The following is a 20,127-nucleotide window of genomic DNA, read 5'->3' on the forward strand; positions in this document are numbered from 1 at the left end:
CTGCCATATTACGTGAAATTTTTCCTCTATCTGATTCCGTCGACAATTTTATTATATCTCAACTGGAAGTGCCTTAATTTTAGATTTCTCGTTTAATGTATCGAACATTTTGCCATTTTGTTAAGAATGGTTTTATCGTATCTCATATCAAAAACATTACATGGGTATTTTTGTCAAAACTGCGTCAATATACACTTTTGAAGAAGAATTTATTTGGTGAAAGTTTCACGATGAAACCCAAACAGACATTATTTACATTTGCACAAGCTGTAGAATATTTGCAGGAATCCAGGTACCTGATAATTGTGGAATTGACTAATTTTTTGTTCCAAGAGAGTAATATATATTATGTCTTATATAATGTACATTATATAAAGTATAGAGTATAATTTGATATTATTAAAATACCTGACTTGTTATGATTTTTAGTGTATATAACTGGTCCGATATATCTCTTCTTTGGTCATATTTTGGTAGTGTTTCCTTGTAATGCAGCAGCCTGTCTGCTAGGTAACAGCCTTGGATTTTGCTTTAGCTTCAGCTGTCAAGCTTGGACATAACCTTAAAGATGTAAGTGTTCTGACCCACACACAATATACAGGAGCGTGACAACCATTTAACTACAGTGATGACCTTTGAGTGCTTCTCCTTTACGGTATGTTTCAATTAAATATTTATGACGACGCCCCCCACCCTAGACGGACTATAAACTCCACTTTTAACATGGTTTTAATGATTTTATAGATAGAATCTGTACACTTGAAAAAGATGCAAAAATGTGTTTAAAAAGTACCGAAAAATTTTCGTAAATTCCCTCCCTTTTTGTTGATGGATTTCTCAACTTTTCTTACAGGTTTACCCAAAGCTTAAGCTATATTTTATTGATGTTTCGCTTTCTAGCAAGAAATATATATTTTCTGATTCAGAAAAAGGCAATAATCCTCTCTATCGACCGGAACTGGATGTAAGCTGCCTTTCAGAACTAAATTTTCAAGACTTTGATCAGGACGTAGCTACGGCTCTTCAGGAAAATGTAGATTATGATCTCGTTACAGAAATTAATGTCAGTGTTGGCACTGGTTCTTGTTCAAGTGTCATAACAGGTCCAGTGGCAGCAAAAAATCAGAAGCATCTCTAGATTCTGAATAATGCTGAGCCTGCAAAAGAAACAACTAGGCCAGATGGTCAAAGCAACACAAGTGGATCATCCTAATTCACATAGAAAGATCAGGAAATGAATTTCAGATAGGAGGAACTGGGTTAAGACAAAGATAAATGCAGCAATAAATTTTGGTACTGTTTATATAAATCCTAATAACCAGAAAACTCATGGGAAAGAGAAGAAAGTTCAGAATGTTGTTTGTAGTAAGGATTTTCATTATAATTGCAGTCAAGCTATTGCCTATGAAGAGAGACAAAAGATTTTTGATGATATCTGGAGACTAAGTAAGGATACGAAGAAAATTTTATTACTTGATAACAACTACAACTGTTCCAGCCAAGACTAAGACCAAGAAGAAATTGGAGACGCACAAGAGTTGCATACTGCAACATTATTTTGTCGTTAACACGAAAATGGTCCGGATTTGCAAGAAATTTTGTTTTGCTAGTCTTGATATTTCAGGGAGAAGAATTTCTCTCCTAGTTATAAAGCATGTTGAATCCTTCCCTGCGTTGAGGTGCATTGTACTCGAGCCAAGTCTACTAGAAAATTCTTGGAGACAATTTTAAACATTGGCAAAATGCATCAACTGTTTCGGGAATACTGCACAGAAGTAGCAAGAAATGATATTAGTGAGTTCAAGTATTGTGAGATCTTCAACATGCAGTTTAATTTATCATTTCATATTGTGAGTATAGAAATGAAACGTATTAGGACTGAAATGAAACTGAAATGGATGTATTTGTGAAGAAAATCGGTTTTACCGTGTAAGATCCAGCAAAGGTGAAATTTTAAAAGTCGTTTTTCTTGGAATTTCAAAAATCTTAGTTACGACAAAACGCAGTTATAAGTGAAGTAGCTGTAAAGATTAGTCATCTTTATAGCTACTTCACAATAACTGTTTTCCTAAAATCACTCACTCCATTTTCTACATTGTCAAATTTCATAATCACCCGTTTAGCATTAAACTGTTCTTGGGAATTTATGCTCAAATATTCATATTACAGACTATCAACGTCACAACTTTTTGAGATGTAGTTACCCCTTCTTAACTTTAGCTTAAAATCGACTTTAAACACTACTAGATTGCGAACCCTGCAAAACTGAAGAATAACGTAAATTTGTTAGCACGATTGTTTTCCACTACTGTTCTTGATACTTTTCTTCATAGTCCTAACCTTTTCTGTGATGGCTGTTGGATTTTCTACATTTGGGATAGGTTAGATGACAGAGCAATCTCCAGCCATGCTATTACGTAGCTAAATGGAAATTGATCACATAATAAAAACAAGAAGGTCTTTGGAGATTTTGAAGTTGATGTCTCTTATTTCTTTTCGCCCTGACAGAATTTGACCAGAAAGAAGTTGCGGTGACAATATACTTTAAATGGGAAAGACACTTGGCAAGAATTTTGCGATAAACAATGTTTCCTCCTGTAAATAATATTTTTCAACCAACATTTTCAACTCACTGATAATATTAAATTAGATCGAAATTAAAAGAGCTAGACTTCTAATTCAATAGAAGAATTCATGTTCATTAGAAATTTATGCCAGAACATAATTTTAAAAATTATTGGGTAGATAATGAAGGAAGTATTTGCCTATTGATTTAATATTGCCCTAAAATTTCCTCTAAAATTCCAAATTGAAGTATTGACTTCTTATTTAAGAAACCTGGGTCTTTATTTCAAAATCTGGATTTTGTGACAGGGAATTGCTTCATTCAAAGAGTCCTCATAAGAGGAGATCAAACATAATAAAATAGGAGAGAATTCTCTGCTTTCCCAGTCTTCAAGACCTCAATTTTTAGGGACACTACAGTCAATTTGAAATAACTATACATATTTTGGAATAGAAAATAGACTAAGTTAAATATTTTCTAGACGTTTTGACCATCGTTAAGTTATCTCTTCCTTAATTATTGGGTTTGTAGACAGTGGTTTCACTTAGAATCTTTGAAGTGATCGTCAGTGGTTTCACGTCTCTAAAACTTTACAAGGAATTGTTTTTTTTAATCTCCAATAGATTGCATTATTCTAAAAACAATAGAACAAGTCTTTTTCCCAATCTAGAGAGTTCAAAATTAAATCCCTAACGGATATTTCTGGTAACAATAGATAAAAAACATTCATGTTTTATTCGAATAATACAAGATTATAATTGCATTGAATTGTTGAATAATAATACATTGAATAATTGCAAAATTTAGGCAATGATAACAGGTATTAATCAATGTGTAAAAAGAGTTGTAAATCCCAGAGATCCCTGTTGTTTACATTAAATTTAATTTCTTGTTTCAAACTCCTCAAAAATTACTACAAAATACAAGGGCAATTAAAATTGAAAAGAAATCTTTTTTTTATAATACCAGAAGAGTTGCTGTGGTTTAGAAGAAGAAGTTGGATAGGTACCTGGTTAAGTTTTGAACATAGAGTTCTGGAGGGTTATGTTTTATTCCTTTTAATTTGGATTATCTTCATATACTTTACCCTAAGAATCTCGGCAAAAGATTTGGTATAATACTGACTTTAATGAGAAAGTAAAACTCCTCTTGACTTGAAATATCAAGAGGCCAGACTCCTAGATAAAAATGATCAAAATAAATTAATTTTAGTGACGGTTACTATTATTGTATTAATAATAAATTTAGCGGAATATCTAAAGATAATCAATAACTTAAATAGCTGCAATTAGGCACTGGCTATATTGAGTTCACTATCAAAGGCTTTCATTGGAGATGTAATAAAATCCTGGTTTGGAGTTGAGATCCTTAGAAAAAGTAGCTTAACTTTGTGTTACTGCTGGTAATTACTTCCATTTGAAAAAACTAGTTATGTTGACATTTTTCACAGTAATAACCGTTTTTTAGACCTCAAAATTAATAATTAACAATGCCTTACACTTTATATGATGTAAAAAACTGACTTCTCTCAAATACCAATGCCTCTTTTCTCATATGGTAAGCTTTTTACAAGCAAAATGCTGCTTAAACCAAGCTAGTTCAGCAGCATAAATAAATTAAGCTTGTTATGCTAGGAGATTAAATGTGTTACTCGATCATATTATTCTCTTATAGGTTGGATTTATTTTGTAGCAACTTCGTCATGAATTGGTTTGATGAATCAATTACAAAAATCAACATCACTCAGAAATAGAGAGAATCTTACAAATTTTGAAGTGAAGACATAAATTTTAGAAATTTCGTCCTGGCTATGAGATCGGTGCGCCGGTTTGAAAATTCTTGTACAAAGAATCATGGTTTCGATTACTGTCGTATCCATTTATTTAATTTGGGACGGGGGTCAGCGGTTTGGCTCTGTAAGCTCAGCCAGAGTCTAACCATGAAACGGAGAGCAGCATTGTAAGTTTGGATTTAAGGGTCTTGCGCCGTCATACTTTCTCACTTACTTACTTACTTTTACTTTTTTTCGGACAAACTATTAAAAACGTTGGACAAACAAAAGCATTATTAAGAATATTAAGAAAAAACTATAAAAATTAAAGTAGCTGGAATACCAATAACATTAATTCTTACGCAATTTTTCAATTCCTGGTGGTCATCCATCTGAAAGGTAAAAAAAACTCCTTATTGATGCAAATCTTATGAACGTAAATAAAATGATAATAAATACAAGAAAAGACAAAAGATAAAAATTAAGAAAGAAAATCAGAGGATAAAAATGATAGTTTAATTATGCTTTCCTTGTAGCTTAATGAATCTGTGAAATAAAATAAATGACAAGGAAATATTAATCAATTTTTTTACACTGACCTTAAAATTTTTCTTAATATCCTATAATAAGAAGACTTGCTGATCTTTCTTAAACATGCTTACTGCAATCATTGGATCACCAAATAACAAGTTTTTTTAGTCTGCTCATAGAAAATACCCTACAAGAATCAAAACTGAAATAATCTATAAGAAATTGATCCTAAGAAATAATGGCATATAGGTACTGCAAGTTTTCAAAAATAGATCTTTTAATCTTAAATATGAAGGGTTTGGAACAGCTTATCATTAGAAAGCTAATATTTTGGTAAGATGAAAATAGTAGTTAGAATTTAAGTTTATTATAATGAATAGCTATACGCAATTTGACTAAGATAAGAAGTTTTCAAAATACTACATTAACCAAAGTATATGGATTTAAATATATAATTTGAAAAATGTTTAAATGTATAAATTGATATAAACAAAGATGGAGCTTTAGCCAACCAAAGAATTGAATGACTGCAAAATGAAAGCTTATGACCAATTTTTACGAAAAAAGAATACTTCTACATAATCAAGCAAACGTTTTCCAATTGTTGGATTAAATAGCCTTGAGAAATTGACCCCCCAAAAAATTAAAAAAATTGGTGACTAAGATAAAACAAAGATGTATGTTTGTTTGCTGTTGTGAAGGCATCGGGTTGTCTTGGGTTTTAATTTTTTTCCATGGTGATTTATGGTAGTTTTTAGGCCTGGAATTCGACTTTTCCCTACTCTTCTTTCATTGAGTGGAGCTTTTTGCATTTTTTTAAGCTGCCAAAGAATTTTTTTGTTAATTTCTGGTTTTTTCTAATTAACAAAACCTTTATGACGAAAAGTAAAATAATATTTTATTTATTTTGGTTTATCAACAATAAGTGCCAGCAAACTGTGTGTAAGTAGTGATACAGCAAAATAGTAACCTAAACTCTGAGTAACACAATAACCAAAAACTCAGGGTCTTAAAAACAATAGGTACACCAAAGGAATTGAATATTGAACTGATTCAAATTGATGAAATTAAAAAAATTTTATATTATCCATCAAAAGTTGGTATGAAAATTAGTTAAAATCAAAGGTTTGATGGGCAATTTTTTTATAGGAAATTTATCCAATTTTTGAAAACAGAAGAAGACACTTTTAATAAATCAAGTGATTTGAAAAAAATACATCATCGTATACAGTATATGGAAAAAAAACTCTGCTTTAGTGTTATAAAGCCAAAAAATCATGATGTAAAAACTTTACTCTCTAATTATTCCAACAATTTAAGCGTAGACATTTTTTAACCATGATTATTCCATGATTTTAACTATTAGAAAATATGGATTATGATCTCGTTACAGAGGTTAATGTCAGTGTTGGCTCTGGTTCTTGCTCAAGTGTCATAACAGGTCCAGTGGCAGCAGAAAATCAGAAGTACCTCTATATTCCGAATAATGCTGAGCCTGCACAAGAAACAACTGAACCAGATAGTCAAAACAATACAGTGGATCATCTTAATTCACATAGAAAGACTAGGAAATGAATATCAGATAGGAAGAACTGGGTTAAGACAAAGATAAAGGCAGCAATAAATTTTGGCACTGTTTATATAAATCATAATAACCAGAAAACCCATGGGAAAGAGAAGAAAGTTAAGAATGTTGTTTGTAGTAAGGATTTTCATTATAATTGCAGTCACGCTATTTCCTGTGAAGAGATACAAAAGATTTTTGATGATATCTGGAGACTAAGTAAGGATATGAAGAAAATGTTTTTACTTGAAAATAACAAAGACTGTTCCAACCAAGACTAAGACCAATAAGAAAGTGGAGACGCACAGGAGTTCCATACTGCGATATTATTTTTTCGTTAACACGAAAACGGTCCATATATGCAAGAAATTTTTTTTGCTACTCTTCATATTTCAGAGAGAAGAATTTACAAAGCACATTCAAATGTTGGTTACTGCAGGAGTGCTAAATCTAAAGGCAGTACAGGTACCTGTGAAACAAAACAAGCATCAAGGACATTGAACTAGTGATAAAGCATTGAATCCTTCCCGTGCGTTGAATTGCATTATACTAGAGCCAAGTCTACCAGAAAATTCTTGGAGACAATTTTAAAAATTGGTAAAATGCGTCAACAGTTTCGGGAAAACTAGACAGAAGTAGCAAGAAATGATGTTAGTGAGTTCAAGTATTGTGAGATCTTCAACATGCAGTTTAATTTATCATTTCATATTCTGAATATAGAATTGAAACGGATTAAGTGTGAAATTAAACTCAAATGGATGTATTTGCGAAGAGAAGTGGTTGTACCGTGTAAGTTCCAGCAAAGGTGAATTTTTCAAAGTCGTTTTTCTTCAAATTTCGAAAACCTCAGTTACGACAAAACGTAGTTATAAGTGAAGTAGCTATAAATATTAGTCATCTTTGTAGCTACTTCACAAAAACTGTTTTCCTAAAATCATTCCTTCCATTTTCTACATTGTCAAATTTCATAATCACCCGTTTAACATTAAACTATTCTTGGAAATTTATGCTCAAATATTCATCCTACAGACTATCCACGTCACAAATTTTTAAAGTGTACGTACCCCTTCTAAACTCTAGCTTAAAATCGAGTTTAAACACTACTAGATTGCGAACCCTAAAATTGAAGAATAACACAAATTGGTTAGCACGATTGGTTTCCACTGCTGTTCTTGATTCTTTTCTTCATAGTCCAAGGCTTTTCTGTGATGGATGTTGGATTTTCTACATTTGGGATAGGTTAGATGACAGAACAATCTCCAGCCATAATATTTCGTAGCTACATGGAAATTGATCACAAAATAAAAACAAGAAGGTCTTTGGAGATTTTGAAGTTGATGTCTCTTATTTCTTTTCGCCCTAGCAGAATTTGACCAGATAGGAGTTGCGGTGAGCATATACTTTAAATGGAAAGGACACTTGGCAAGACTTTCGCAATAAACATTGTTTCCTCCTGTAAATAATATTTTTCAACCAACATTTTAAACTCACTGATAATATTAAATTAGATTTGAAATTAAAAGAGCTAGACTTCTAATTCATTAGAAGATTTCTAGTTCATTAGAAAGTCATGCCAAAACATAATTTTAAAATTTTTTGGGTAGATAATGAAGGAAGTATTTGCCTATTTGCTTAATATTGCCCTTGATACATTTCCTCTAAAATTCCAAATTGAAGTATTGACTTCTTATTGAAAAAACCTGGGACTTTAATTCAAAATCTGGATTTTGTGACAGGGAATCGCTTCATTCAAAGAGCCCTTATAAGAGGAAATCAACTAAAAAAAGTGAGAAACTTCTCTGCTTTCCCAGTCTTCAAGACCTCAATTTTTAGGGACACTATAGTCTATTTGAAATAATTACACATAGTTTGGAATAGAAAATAGACTAACTAGAATATTTTCTTGATGTTTTAATCATCATTAAGTTATCTTTTCCATAATTATTGGGTTTTTTAACATTGGTTTCCCTTAGAATCTTTGAAGTGACAGTCAGTGGTATCAAGTCGCTAAAACTTTACAAGGAATTGTTTCGTTTAATATCCAATAGATTGTATTATTCTAAAAACAATAGAACAAGTCTTTTTTCAGATGAGTTAGAAAATTTGGTAACTATGATAAAACAAAGATGTATGTTTGTCTGCTGTTGTGAAGGCATCGGGTTGTCTTGGGTTTCATTTATTTTTCATTGTGATTTATGGTAGTTTTTATGCCTGGAATTCGACTTTTCGTGGAGCTTTTTGCATTTTTTTCAAGCGGCCAAAGAATTTTTTTGCAGAACCCAACTTAAAAAGTTAAATTGATGGAACCTAACCTGACGCTCATGCGTACTTTGTGTGTTTGTGGGACTGACTCTCTTGAATGGAGCTTTTTGCATTCGTTTCAAGCGGCCAAAGAATTTTTTTGCAAATTTTTTTTTTCTAATTAATAAATCTTTTATGACGAAAAGTAAAATAATATTTTATTTATTTTGGTTTATCAAACAGTAAGTGCCAGCAAACTGTATGTAAGTAGTGATACTACAAAATAGTAACCTAAACTATGAGTGACATAATAACCGAAAACTCAGGGTCTGGAAAACAATAGATACACCAAAGGAATTGAATATTGAACTGATTCAAATTGATTAAATAAAATTTTTTTTATATTTTCCATCAAAGTTGGGTATAAAAATTAGTTACAATCAAAGGTTTGATGGGCGATTATACCAATAGGAAATTTATCCAATTTTTGAAAAAGGAAGAAAACACTTTTAATAAATCAAGTGATTCGTATAAAAATACATCGTCGTATACAGTATATGGAAAAAAGTCTGCTTTAGTGGTATAAAGCCAAAAAGTCATTAGGTACAAACTTTACTCACTAATTATTCCAACAATTTAAGCGTAAACAATTTTTAACCATAATTATTCCAATCTCTTTGAAATAAATCAAAAGTTTGTGCAGTGCTTTTCGATACCATACCAAGGTAAGTATGTTCAACTGTTCAAATTTTACACAGTGAGAGCTGTAATTGGAAATCCTTTAATTTGATAGTCTGAAACTTTTTCAATGCCAAAACTAAAATCCTTTAATTGAACTTCTTATTCTTCTTATAGATCAATTGAACTGAATGGTGAACAAGTCTGATTATAATTATCTAAAATAGTGTAGTTTGTACGCAGCATCAAGTTGGCCAGTTATTTGCTATTGACTCTCGTACTGATGGTTTCAAACTGGCAAATATGAACATGATATCTTGAGTCTTTGCCTTTTTACTATAGTTTAGAAACCTATACTTAGACATAGTGTATTTTCTATACAAGGTTTTAATCAATAGTCTCTAAAAATATTTTCTCAATAATTTAATTTTCTAAAAAAATGTATTAACCTTCAATTTTCTAATCAACTATTTGGGTGCCTTTTTTATTTCGCTAAAATATTGTCGTAAAATGCAACGTGTGAGATTCGGAAAGATCCAAAACTCAAATGAGTCCCTTTGCTCATTCACTACAATTTCGCAAAATAAATACTCGTTTTCTGTAAAAGCAAAAAAAAATCAGTTAGTTTATAATCATAATAGCCATTATCTTCAAAGCGATGATGTAGAAACCATATTCTCCAATTATTCCAATAATTGAAGCATAGACAATTTTTAACCATGACCATTGCAATCTTTTTGAAATTAACTAAAATTTTGTGTAAGGGTTTTTAATACCATGCCAAGGTAAATATGTTTAACTGTTCCAACTAATCACAGTGCCATTTGTAATTAGAAATCCTCTAATTTTATAGTCTAAAACTTTTTTAATGCAAAAATTAAATCCTTTATTTTTACTGCTTATTTTCCTTATATTAAATGGATTGAATGGTCCCTAAGTTTTATTATAATTATCTAAAATATTGCAGTTCTTACGCAGCATCAAGTTGCACACATATTTGTTTACTCTTTGCTCTGGTACTGATGGTCTCATACTAACAAATATCCATAGATATATTCTTTTACTCCAGGTAACCGTTAAGGAAATCGTCTATTGGGTTCTTAAAGAATCAAGGGAGTGATTGGAGTTCTGGGATTTTTCAAACCAAGCTTTTCTGCATTCCTATTGGAATCTGTGAGGGATGTACCATGGCAGCTTAACAATTTAATTATGTCTTTAACTACGTGCTGATAATGACCTCTATTCAACAGAACATTGGCTTGATATTTTGCGACAGGATTTTAAGCAATGTTGAATTCGTTGAAGATCTGTCACTTATAACAAACACACTCGAAGAACTTTGAGCAGCGCTGACAGTTATGAGAGAAGAAGCTTGCAAGGTCTGACTCACTATTAACCTGAGAAAAACAAAAATTAGTCATAAAGGTTTGCAATTATATCGCTCCTGTCAGCTGTCACACGAAGATGGGGATATTTAATGGATCTATCGGCCCAGTTTTACTCTATGGCAGAGAAATTTTGCAATTGATCATCAACACTTTGAGCATGCTGGATTTAATTTAAAGCAAAGGCCTGAAAAAAATCATCAAAACCCAAATCGATAAGAAACTATCTCATACAGGAGGGCTGTTGCCGCTTCCTAAGCATCGCTAAGGTTTTTTATGACTTTCAAAAGAGCTATTTATTCAAATTATCGGACTTTGTGATTCAGGAGTCATTTTTAAAGCATTACAACAAAATTCAAACTTAAGCGTAAAGAGCTAGGCACTGAATACGAGGCAAACCCATTCACATGCGTAGACATTTCTATTCGTTTTAATCATTAATGTCACTCTTTACGTTCAGGTGAAAAAACTTTTTTTTTAAAATTCATATTAAATGTTAACGTGACTGAATTTACTCAATATTGCCTATTTTAAGTTGACAATGATTTATTTCTACTTAATACTTTACAGGAACTATTTCTACTCAATAACACTTTGGTTATTTGGCGAAGCCGAATAAAGGTTGCCGCAACACTTCACGTTGCTCATGCCACGTAGATCTAGATTTCTTTCATTAAGGGAATTTCTTTCATCTTGGGAATTTCTCACTGCGATTATTTCTATTATTTTCTTTCTATCCTCTCTATCTGCCTCCTTCTTTCGTTCTTTGGCTCGTCTTTCCCTCTTTCTTTCTTATCTTCCTCTCTTTATTTCCTATGTTCCTCCTTTTTTTATTCTCTTGCTATTCTTTCAACCCCCATGAAATTTAACATGCGTTGTAACGTATCTAGATGACTAAATTTTCATAACTTCCTGCTGGAACTCGATACTATACTGCTCTTGCTACTCCTGCTACATTGTCTATTTTGGTTAATTTTGTCATTATGTCCTGTTCATTTGTTTTCAGATTCCGTTCGTTCTCTTTTTCCTAATTTCTTATCTGTATTTATTCTAGCAACTCCCCTTCATTTTGCTTAGCATTTAAGAGATGAGTTGGTTTTGTATTTTAATATGATAATTTTCCTTCGTATACTTCAGCCTTTAATTCTATTTAATGTTTTCTGATATTACCAGGTCTGCTCTTTATCGTTGTATTCTTTGTGCTCCCATATCTCTTTTCCATATTTGGGCCTCTCTACTTGGGAATAATTCCTTTGGAATTTTGAAAATGTAGTATGTTTCTTTCTTCCTCTACGGTTCGGACCGAAGATCGTCCTATTCTTGATCATGTTTTGAAGCCCCCCCTCCAACTCTTTGCACGTGTTAGAAATATCTATTTCGCCCATTGAAAGATATTCGTTTCCACCTGATGGTGATTTTCCTAGGATACTTCTAGCTGGAATCGCAAATAAATGTGAATACGAATAAATTTTTCTGGTCCCTTTTCTGACTTTGTGTGAATCTTCTGTCCATCCACCATTAATTCAAAATTCAGTTACAATCACAATGCTTCTTCAGTTTAAATAAAAATCCAATGTCAAATTTCCGGTCTTTCATGAAACTTGTTATTACTCAATTTTTTCGATTCCTTACGAAGGCTCATTAGCTACGTGATATATCGATTCGTGAATTTTTATTATATTCCAACTAGGCAACGCCCATTCGGTTTTTTCCAATATTTTTAATTGACCTTGTCTTTTTGCCACAATTTTTTATATGTACTCAAAAGAAGCTAATTAAATTAAATCGTATTTTCGGAAAACGCGAATTCTTTTAGGTATCTTCAGTTTCAGGGTCACTATGATTCATAGAGCCCTCCCATTGCTATGATCAGAAAGTGAATTAAAATATAGTCGAGTAAAAATAAAGCTTGTGGAGTACTACATAACGTCAATATGAGTGCCTTGTGTAAACGAGCGGTACTGTACGTTGCATTATTACAATAAGAATATTTCATCAAATTAATTTATTAATTTTCCAATATTTTATTTGGCCATCCCCGTGATAATCGATGGCTGGTCATTAGCAGTAGCTGGTGTATTATATGTTTTAGGTTTATATAAATTTTTCACTAGAAGGATAAATGTTTCCATCATATTTAAAAAAAGTGAAGATGAAATATTCCAAGAAAGTTGGCGCAAATGGTAAAGTTATTGTTGTGTTTAATGCTTACAAAAGTAAATATTTAAAGTACAAAATAAGTAGTAGTAGTGACACTATTGAAAACGTAAGCCCTCATTGTCATGGCAATGAGAGAATAAATTTTCTTGGAATATCAAAAATTCAACATTACTTACGATGGATATGCAAGAGTAAAATTTTAAGAGATAATAACTCTCAAAGAAAATACAAGCCAAAAAATCATGGTCGATGGTGAGGGGCAGCTTCTTGCTAGTGCTTGTGGTAACACTTTACACAGTGATAAACCCTGTCACCAGATTTTTCGTATTAGAATTCAACTGAAGGTCAAAACAAGACCGGTGATTTCCTCTACCTATATCATAAGCCATACATTGTTTAAGTGCCAGAACTATCACCTGTGTAAAAATAATGCTGTATAGACAGTTAAATCGAAAGCAAAATAAAAACAGCACTGGCAGATATAATCATCGGGGAATATAAAAACGAATTGATGAAAAACACAGTGCACGTGATTATTAGTAACATTGATTTTATGCCAAAATACACAGTCAATAAACCCAATATTACAAATTCTAAAATGCATATTGGTCCTGTATGTGACAGCACAGTAAAAATTGTGTAAGACTCAAAATGACTTAAAAAAGACTTAAAATACTTTTAAGTTTGGGTCGTTTAAATTAGGTTAGCGTGACTGCCCAAACTCTTCTAACCCAAAAGAGCCCAACTTAAAAAGTTAAATTGATGCAACATAACCTGACGCTCATGCGTACTTTGTGTGTTTGTGGGACTGACTCTCTGTGTTTCTAGGTGTTTTTGCCTTCCACTCTCTCTACCTGTGTGTCTGAGCAGATCTTTGCCTGTGTCTTTGTCTCTCTGCATTTGTGTCTGAGCGGATGTTTGCTTGTCTCTGTGTCTGTCCTTTTGTGTTTGCGTGTCTGACTCTTTTTGTTTGTATGAGGTTTTCACCCTCTCTTTCACTCTCTCCGTGTTTTTGTGTCTGATTCTCTATTTGTTTCTCTCTCTCTCTTTCTCTCTCCCACTCTCTCTCTCTCTCTCTCTCTCTCTCTTTGTACCTATGTGTTTGAAAGGGAGTTCGCTTGTCTTTTTCTTTGTGTGTTTTTGTCTGAATCTATGTGATTGTATGTTTCTTTGTTTCTCACTGAACCTATGTGTCTCAGTGGTCGTTTCCTTGTCTCTGTGTCTGTCTTTACGTGTTTTTGTGTATGACTCTGTGTGTTTCTATGTGTGATTTCTCTCTCTCTCTCTCTCTCTCTCTTTCTCTCTCCCTGCCAGCGTGTCTTAGCATCTGTTTGCTTGTCTCTCTCTCAGCTTGTATGTCTGAGTAGGTGTATACTCGTCTCTTTGTCTGTCTTTGTATGTTTGTATGGGTGACTCTGTATTTTTTGTATTTTTGTCTTTTTCTCTCTCTGTAACTCTGTGTCAGAGTGGATGTTTGTTTGTCTCTCTCTCTCTGAACCTGTGTGTCGTGTTTGCTTGCCTCTGTCCTTCTCTTTTTGTGTATGACTCTTTGTGTTTGCAGGGGTTCTTGTATCTCTCTCTTTCTCTATGCCTATGGTCTGAGTGGCTGTTTGTTTGTCTCTATCACTGTGCTTTTTTGAAAAATTATTTTTGTAAGTCTCATGTGTTTGTGTGTCTGACTCTGTGTGTTTGTATGGGTTTTTGTCTCTCTCTCTCCCTCTCTCTCTTCCTCTCTCTCTCTTTCTTCCCCTTTATCTCTCCCACTCTATGCCTGTTTGTCTCGCGGGGGTTTGCTTGTATCTTTTTCTGTCTATGTTTGTTCTTGTACCTGACTCTGTTTGCTTTTATGTGTTGTTTCTTTCTCTCTGTACCTGTGGTTCTGAGTGGGTGTTTGTTTGCTTCTATATCTGTCTATTTGTATTTTTTTTGGTGTCCTAGTTTGTTTGTTTGTATGTGTTTCCTCTGTCTTTTTCTCTCTCTCTGTCTGTGCAAGTGTGTCTGAGTATATTTTCTTACCTCTCTCTCTCTCTCTCTCTGTGTTTGTGTGTCTTAGCTGATGTTTTTTTGTCTTTGCGTCTGTCTCTGTATGTTTGTAGGTCTGAGTCTATGGGTTTGTATATGTTTTTGTATCTTTTTCTCTTTCTTTGCCTCTGTGTCTGAGTGGTTGTTTTCTTGTCTCTCTCATTCTGTGCCTGTGTGTCCAAGATGAAGTCTCGTTGTCTCTCTGTCTCGTTTTTGTTTTTGTGCGTCTGAATCTCAGTGTTTGTCTGTGTTATCTCTCTCTCTCTCTCTATCTTTCTGTATCCCTCTCTCTGTCTCCCTCTCTCTCTCTCTCTATGTCTCTCCCTCTCCTTCTCTCTCTCTCTCTTTCCCCCTCTCTCTCTCTCTCTCACTCGCTCTCTTTGTGTCTGTGTGTTTGAGTGGGTTTTGCTGGTTTCCATGTCTGCCTTTGTTTGTTCTTGTCTCTGATTTTTTCTGTGTATGTGTTTTTGCCTCTATTTTTCTCTTATTCTGTGCCTGTGTGTCTGATTGGTTATTTGCTTGCCTCTATCACTCTCGTCTCTCTTCACAGTCACCTTTTAGCATGCAAAAATGCAGTTTTCACTTTACTATGTGTTTACATTCAAAATGGTTGAAGTTTTGAACATGTTTATGGGAATACTTGTGAACTGGGAAGTTTAAGCTTTTAAAAAGAACCTAGCAACAGAGTTCTTAGAGAAAAAATCAAGTTACTCTTTACAACGCAATCCTAGAGTTTGTGATAATCAATATCAAGAAAACGAAAGCCTTTTTACCATTGCAAATATTACAAGCAGATATTTTGATTCTAGAAAAGAAAGGCGTCCCAACGGCCCATACAAGCATATTCTGCTTTCAATCAGTGTTTTGGACGCTATGAAAATGTTACTCCATTAAGTCAAAGAGATTTAATGAAGTTGCTAAGGCTCTTGAACAAATCTTTGAACATGGTTATTATAGAAAAATTAAACAGATTGTCCTGGTGAATTTTTAATTCCACATGTAAAGAAGCTTTTGTTGAAATGTGATACCATGCTTTATCATAGGCACTGTCCAGTAAAGGCAGCTATGAAAAAACTATTGATAACAAATGGTCATCTTTTAATTTCAAGATATTATATGATGAAAAATACTCCTTATTTTATTTACGGTTTGCATAAAGTCATCTTTATTTAAAATCAACGTTCTTATCAATTCCTGTCAATTCCTACCCCTCTGCAGGTTCATCGAAGGGAGGACAATAGATTTTACGTTTTTTAGAACAATATTACAATGAAAGAATGGAAGGGAAAGAAAAGAAAATCAATGTTGGTGATACGGTTCGAATCGATTGAACCACTAATGTCTTTGAAAAGGGAAACTACCTATGATACGCTAAACTTTTTAATGTGTCAAGGGTCTTAGTTACTAAACCTGAACCGTATCACTTATGTGACATGAAAATGAAGAGCTTTTTGGTGGTTTTGAATTTTATGAACAAAAAACAGAAAAAAATTGAATGTTTCACAATGAAGAAAGATATTAAATTGTCTTACTCACAGGGGATAAAAACAGTTGTTTTTTCGTTGGCTGTTTGAATAAAACTCCGACTTTGATTCTTGGATAACCGCTGAAACCGTACACAAGGAATAATGATTTCTGTGTGACATTTATGTCTAGGGCGTCTAATCTTATCTATGATGATATTAATACAGTGATATTTGAAAAACTCTTCCCTGCCATTAAATTCAACGAGGGAAAGTTTGAAGTTTCTCTGGTCGATTATTTCCTCAAAAATACATATGACTACTGGACTCAAACCCCAATGATAGATCAATCTCTTTTTAAATGATTAAGTTGTTATGTCTATTTTTTCTTATATTCTTATATAAGAATATAATATAAGAATATTATATTATATTATATAAGATCTGATCTTATATCAGATTATATAAGAATATCTGACATAAAAATTTGACCAACCAGTGGGTCAACCGGTTAAACCAACTGATGTATCAAATTACTGAGGAGTGGATAAAATCACGGAATTCTTATCTATACCCCCACGTCTTACTTAAAGCCAAAGAATTTGGTAATATGAATGTTTTGTCTCCTGCAGTAGATGATTCTTTGCGCGTAGGAGTGATGCACTCCAGGTTCATTATTTAATAAAAATTGGCTATATAAACATTATCTCTCCCATTGACCATGAAAAGATTCTTCTCAACCATAGCATGAGACATTTTCTTGGTCTTAAAAAGAATTTAACCAATGGTAAAAGTATTGGAACCACCAGTGGGATGGATTGTATTATTTTTACAGAGTATAAACCTGGGCTCTCCTCAGACAATTGTATATTTGTGTAAACATCCTTCGTTGAGACATGAGAAGTTGGCAACTGTGATATACCTCTCTTATGTTTTCTTGAACTAAAAATCACCCGCAATCACAATCATCACTCAAATTTAAGGCATCTTTAGCATGTTCCTGTAGAAAATTTGTATTTAGAACTGTGTCAGTTAAAATTAAAAAATGAATTAGATGAATTAGCAATAATAAAAGGTTTGACCAAGATTACAAGTTTATTTCAGCCAATTCCACGACAAAAACACGATAGCTAATAGACAAAAATGGATTTGTTCGACATGATCTTGATTGCTATGTAACTACTCTTAGACCACTTTAATTAAGCTACGGAAAGGATTAATACAAAGGTATTTCACCAACGTCGTCTTATAGTTTTGGCAATGGGTTTGCTAAGATTCTTCACTTTGCCCTACCCCTTGTTATAAAAAAAATATTGGTTTGGTTGCAATGGATTTTGCTTCCTCTGCACTACACGATAAGAGGACTAGTAACGATTTGAAAGAAAGCATTTTATTATATTTCAGGTCCAGTGAAAGGTCCCTTGGAGAGCGATTGAAATTGTGACAAAGTGGAAGAGGTTCAAAAAGGTCGATAAATCTCTGTTAGGTAAGAAACTAAAGACATCATTCTTTTCGAAGAAGTAAACACAAGGAATCAAAGAAGAAAATTGTTAGATCGAAAAGGATTTCTTTTCCTGGACAGATATGACGCATGTATTACATAAGGATCTTCTTCCCAAAGTTACCCTATCTCTACACCTTTTTCAATGCAGAAATTGTGGTTGCCACTGTAAAACATGGCTATTGTAACAATTTTATCTATAACAACAGTTTTCTGAGGACATATATTTTCAAATTTATTGATTTCCACATTTATGCATTTAAATACTGTGGCTAGGAAAAAGTCCAACAATCAAAGTCCCACCGCTACTGGCTGCTTATCCTATGAAAATTGAGTACTACATAATTTGTTTAGACAAACAAGTATCTACATAAATGGAAAATAGATGAGCCAAAGCAAAAATATATCAAACTATGCAAGCTAAATACAAGTTAGTTTGATTACTCAAATGTTCTATAGAATATTGAGCGGTCAGAATAGATTTGATATCATGAAAAGAGAAATCACCAATGCTACAGCACAAACACAAAAAAAAAAAAAAAAAAAAAAAAAAAAAAAAAAAAAAAGAGACAGAAGAAGAAAAGGAAGACTGTTTTCCTAAATTAGTGATTAATATAGACCAGCACTTGAATGAGGCCTTAACCCTACTCATCCATGCAATCACATAGGTCAAACAGCATAGCCACACACAATCAACCATAAAGAATAATCCATGGACAGGCAGTCATGTCGTCAATAAGTATAAGTCGTCATTTACCGAACAATAGAAAAAATAATATAGACAAATAATTCAGAGGCAACACCCAACATAAGGGCTCATCAGGAGAATACAATGGCCTATATAGGGTTTCGCCACTCTAAATTCTCTACCCAGCACAGTGTTGTGGCTACCACAGAATATCAATGGCATCCCCGCTTCAGGTATCACCCCCAAAATACATGCCTATGAAAAAAAAAACAGCAAATGTAAAACAACCAAGTACAACCAAAACAAGCTTATCCGTTAATATATCCCTCCCTTTAGCAACAATAGGTAATATATTGATATCGATTTAGACTTCATTTCAAATTATCCACGACAATATCATTATCATCATATCATGTCCAATTCTAAAATGAACCTGTTAAACATATATATCATAACATCAAAATACATAAGAATATTTTAATCGAAATAATGATACTTAGAATATTACAAATTATTAATATCATTAAACAGCTTTGGACATCTTGAATCTGTTCCATGAAATAATTCATCGTGTTTTCTCTGGATACTGTAGCTATTCTCTTTTCTTAGTTCGCAACCAGTAGAATAACTATTAATCCATTAATGGTTCTTGGATAACCGCTGAAAACGTACGCAAAGCAAAATAATATCTATATAACATTTATGTCTAGGGCCTCTAATCTCATCTATGATGATATTCTTACAGTGATTTTTTTGACAAAACTCTTCCCTGCCATTAAATTCAATGAAGGAAAGTTTGAAGTTTCTCTGGTCGATTGTTTTCTCAAAAATACATGTGACTACTTGGCTCACACCCCAATGATACATCAATCTCTCTTTAAATGTTAAAGTGGCTATGCCTATTTTTTCTTATATTCTTATATAAGAATATAATATAAGAATATAATATTATATTATATAATATTTTATCTTATATCAGATTATATAAGAATATCTGACATAAAAATTATACCAACCAGTGGGTCAACTGGTTAGACCAACTGGTGCATCAAATTACTGAGGAGTGGATAAAATAACTTAATTCTTATCTATACATGCATGTCTTACTTAAATCCAAAGAATTTGGTAATATGAACGATTTGTGTCCAGCAATAGATGATTCTTTGCTCGTAAGAGTGATGCATTCCAGCTTCATTACTCAGTAGGAATTGGCAATATTAACATTATCTCTTCTATTGACCATGAAAAGATTCTTCTCAGCCATATCATGAGACATTTTCTTGGTTTTAAACAGAATTTAACCAATGGTGAAAGTAATGGACCCACCAGAGGGATGGATTGTATTATTTTTGCAGAGTATCCACCTGGGCTCTCCTCAGACAATTGTACATTTGTGTATACATCTATTTTATACAAGGGCTTAGACTTTGCCTAAATTCGTAAAGTGCTTCTTCTTTTTTCAAAATTCATATTCCTAACTTTCCGTAAACAATTTCTTACCTCATATCAACATTATTATAAAATATATGTTTAGACAAACAAGTATCTACATAAATG

At 32.9% G+C, this 20,127-nt stretch overlaps 1 long non-coding RNA gene across 1 annotated transcript in view; it reads left to right on the forward strand.

Annotated features, from left to right (window-relative positions):
- LOC136032373 (uncharacterized) overlaps positions 1-18,147 on the forward strand; it is a 30,777-nt gene extending 12,630 nt beyond the window's left edge. The window contains exon 3 of the long non-coding RNA XR_010618708.1: positions 17,786-18,147. This is a non-coding gene — a long non-coding RNA (uncharacterized LOC136032373). The remainder of the gene's footprint in view (positions 1-17,785) is intronic.
- Positions 18,148-20,127: the final 1,980 nt, after the last annotated feature.

The sequence above is a fragment of the Artemia franciscana genome, chromosome 10 (assembly GCF_032884065.1).
Source record: "Artemia franciscana chromosome 10, ASM3288406v1, whole genome shotgun sequence".
In the NCBI taxonomy this organism is placed as follows: Eukaryota; Metazoa; Arthropoda; class Branchiopoda; order Anostraca; family Artemiidae; genus Artemia; species Artemia franciscana.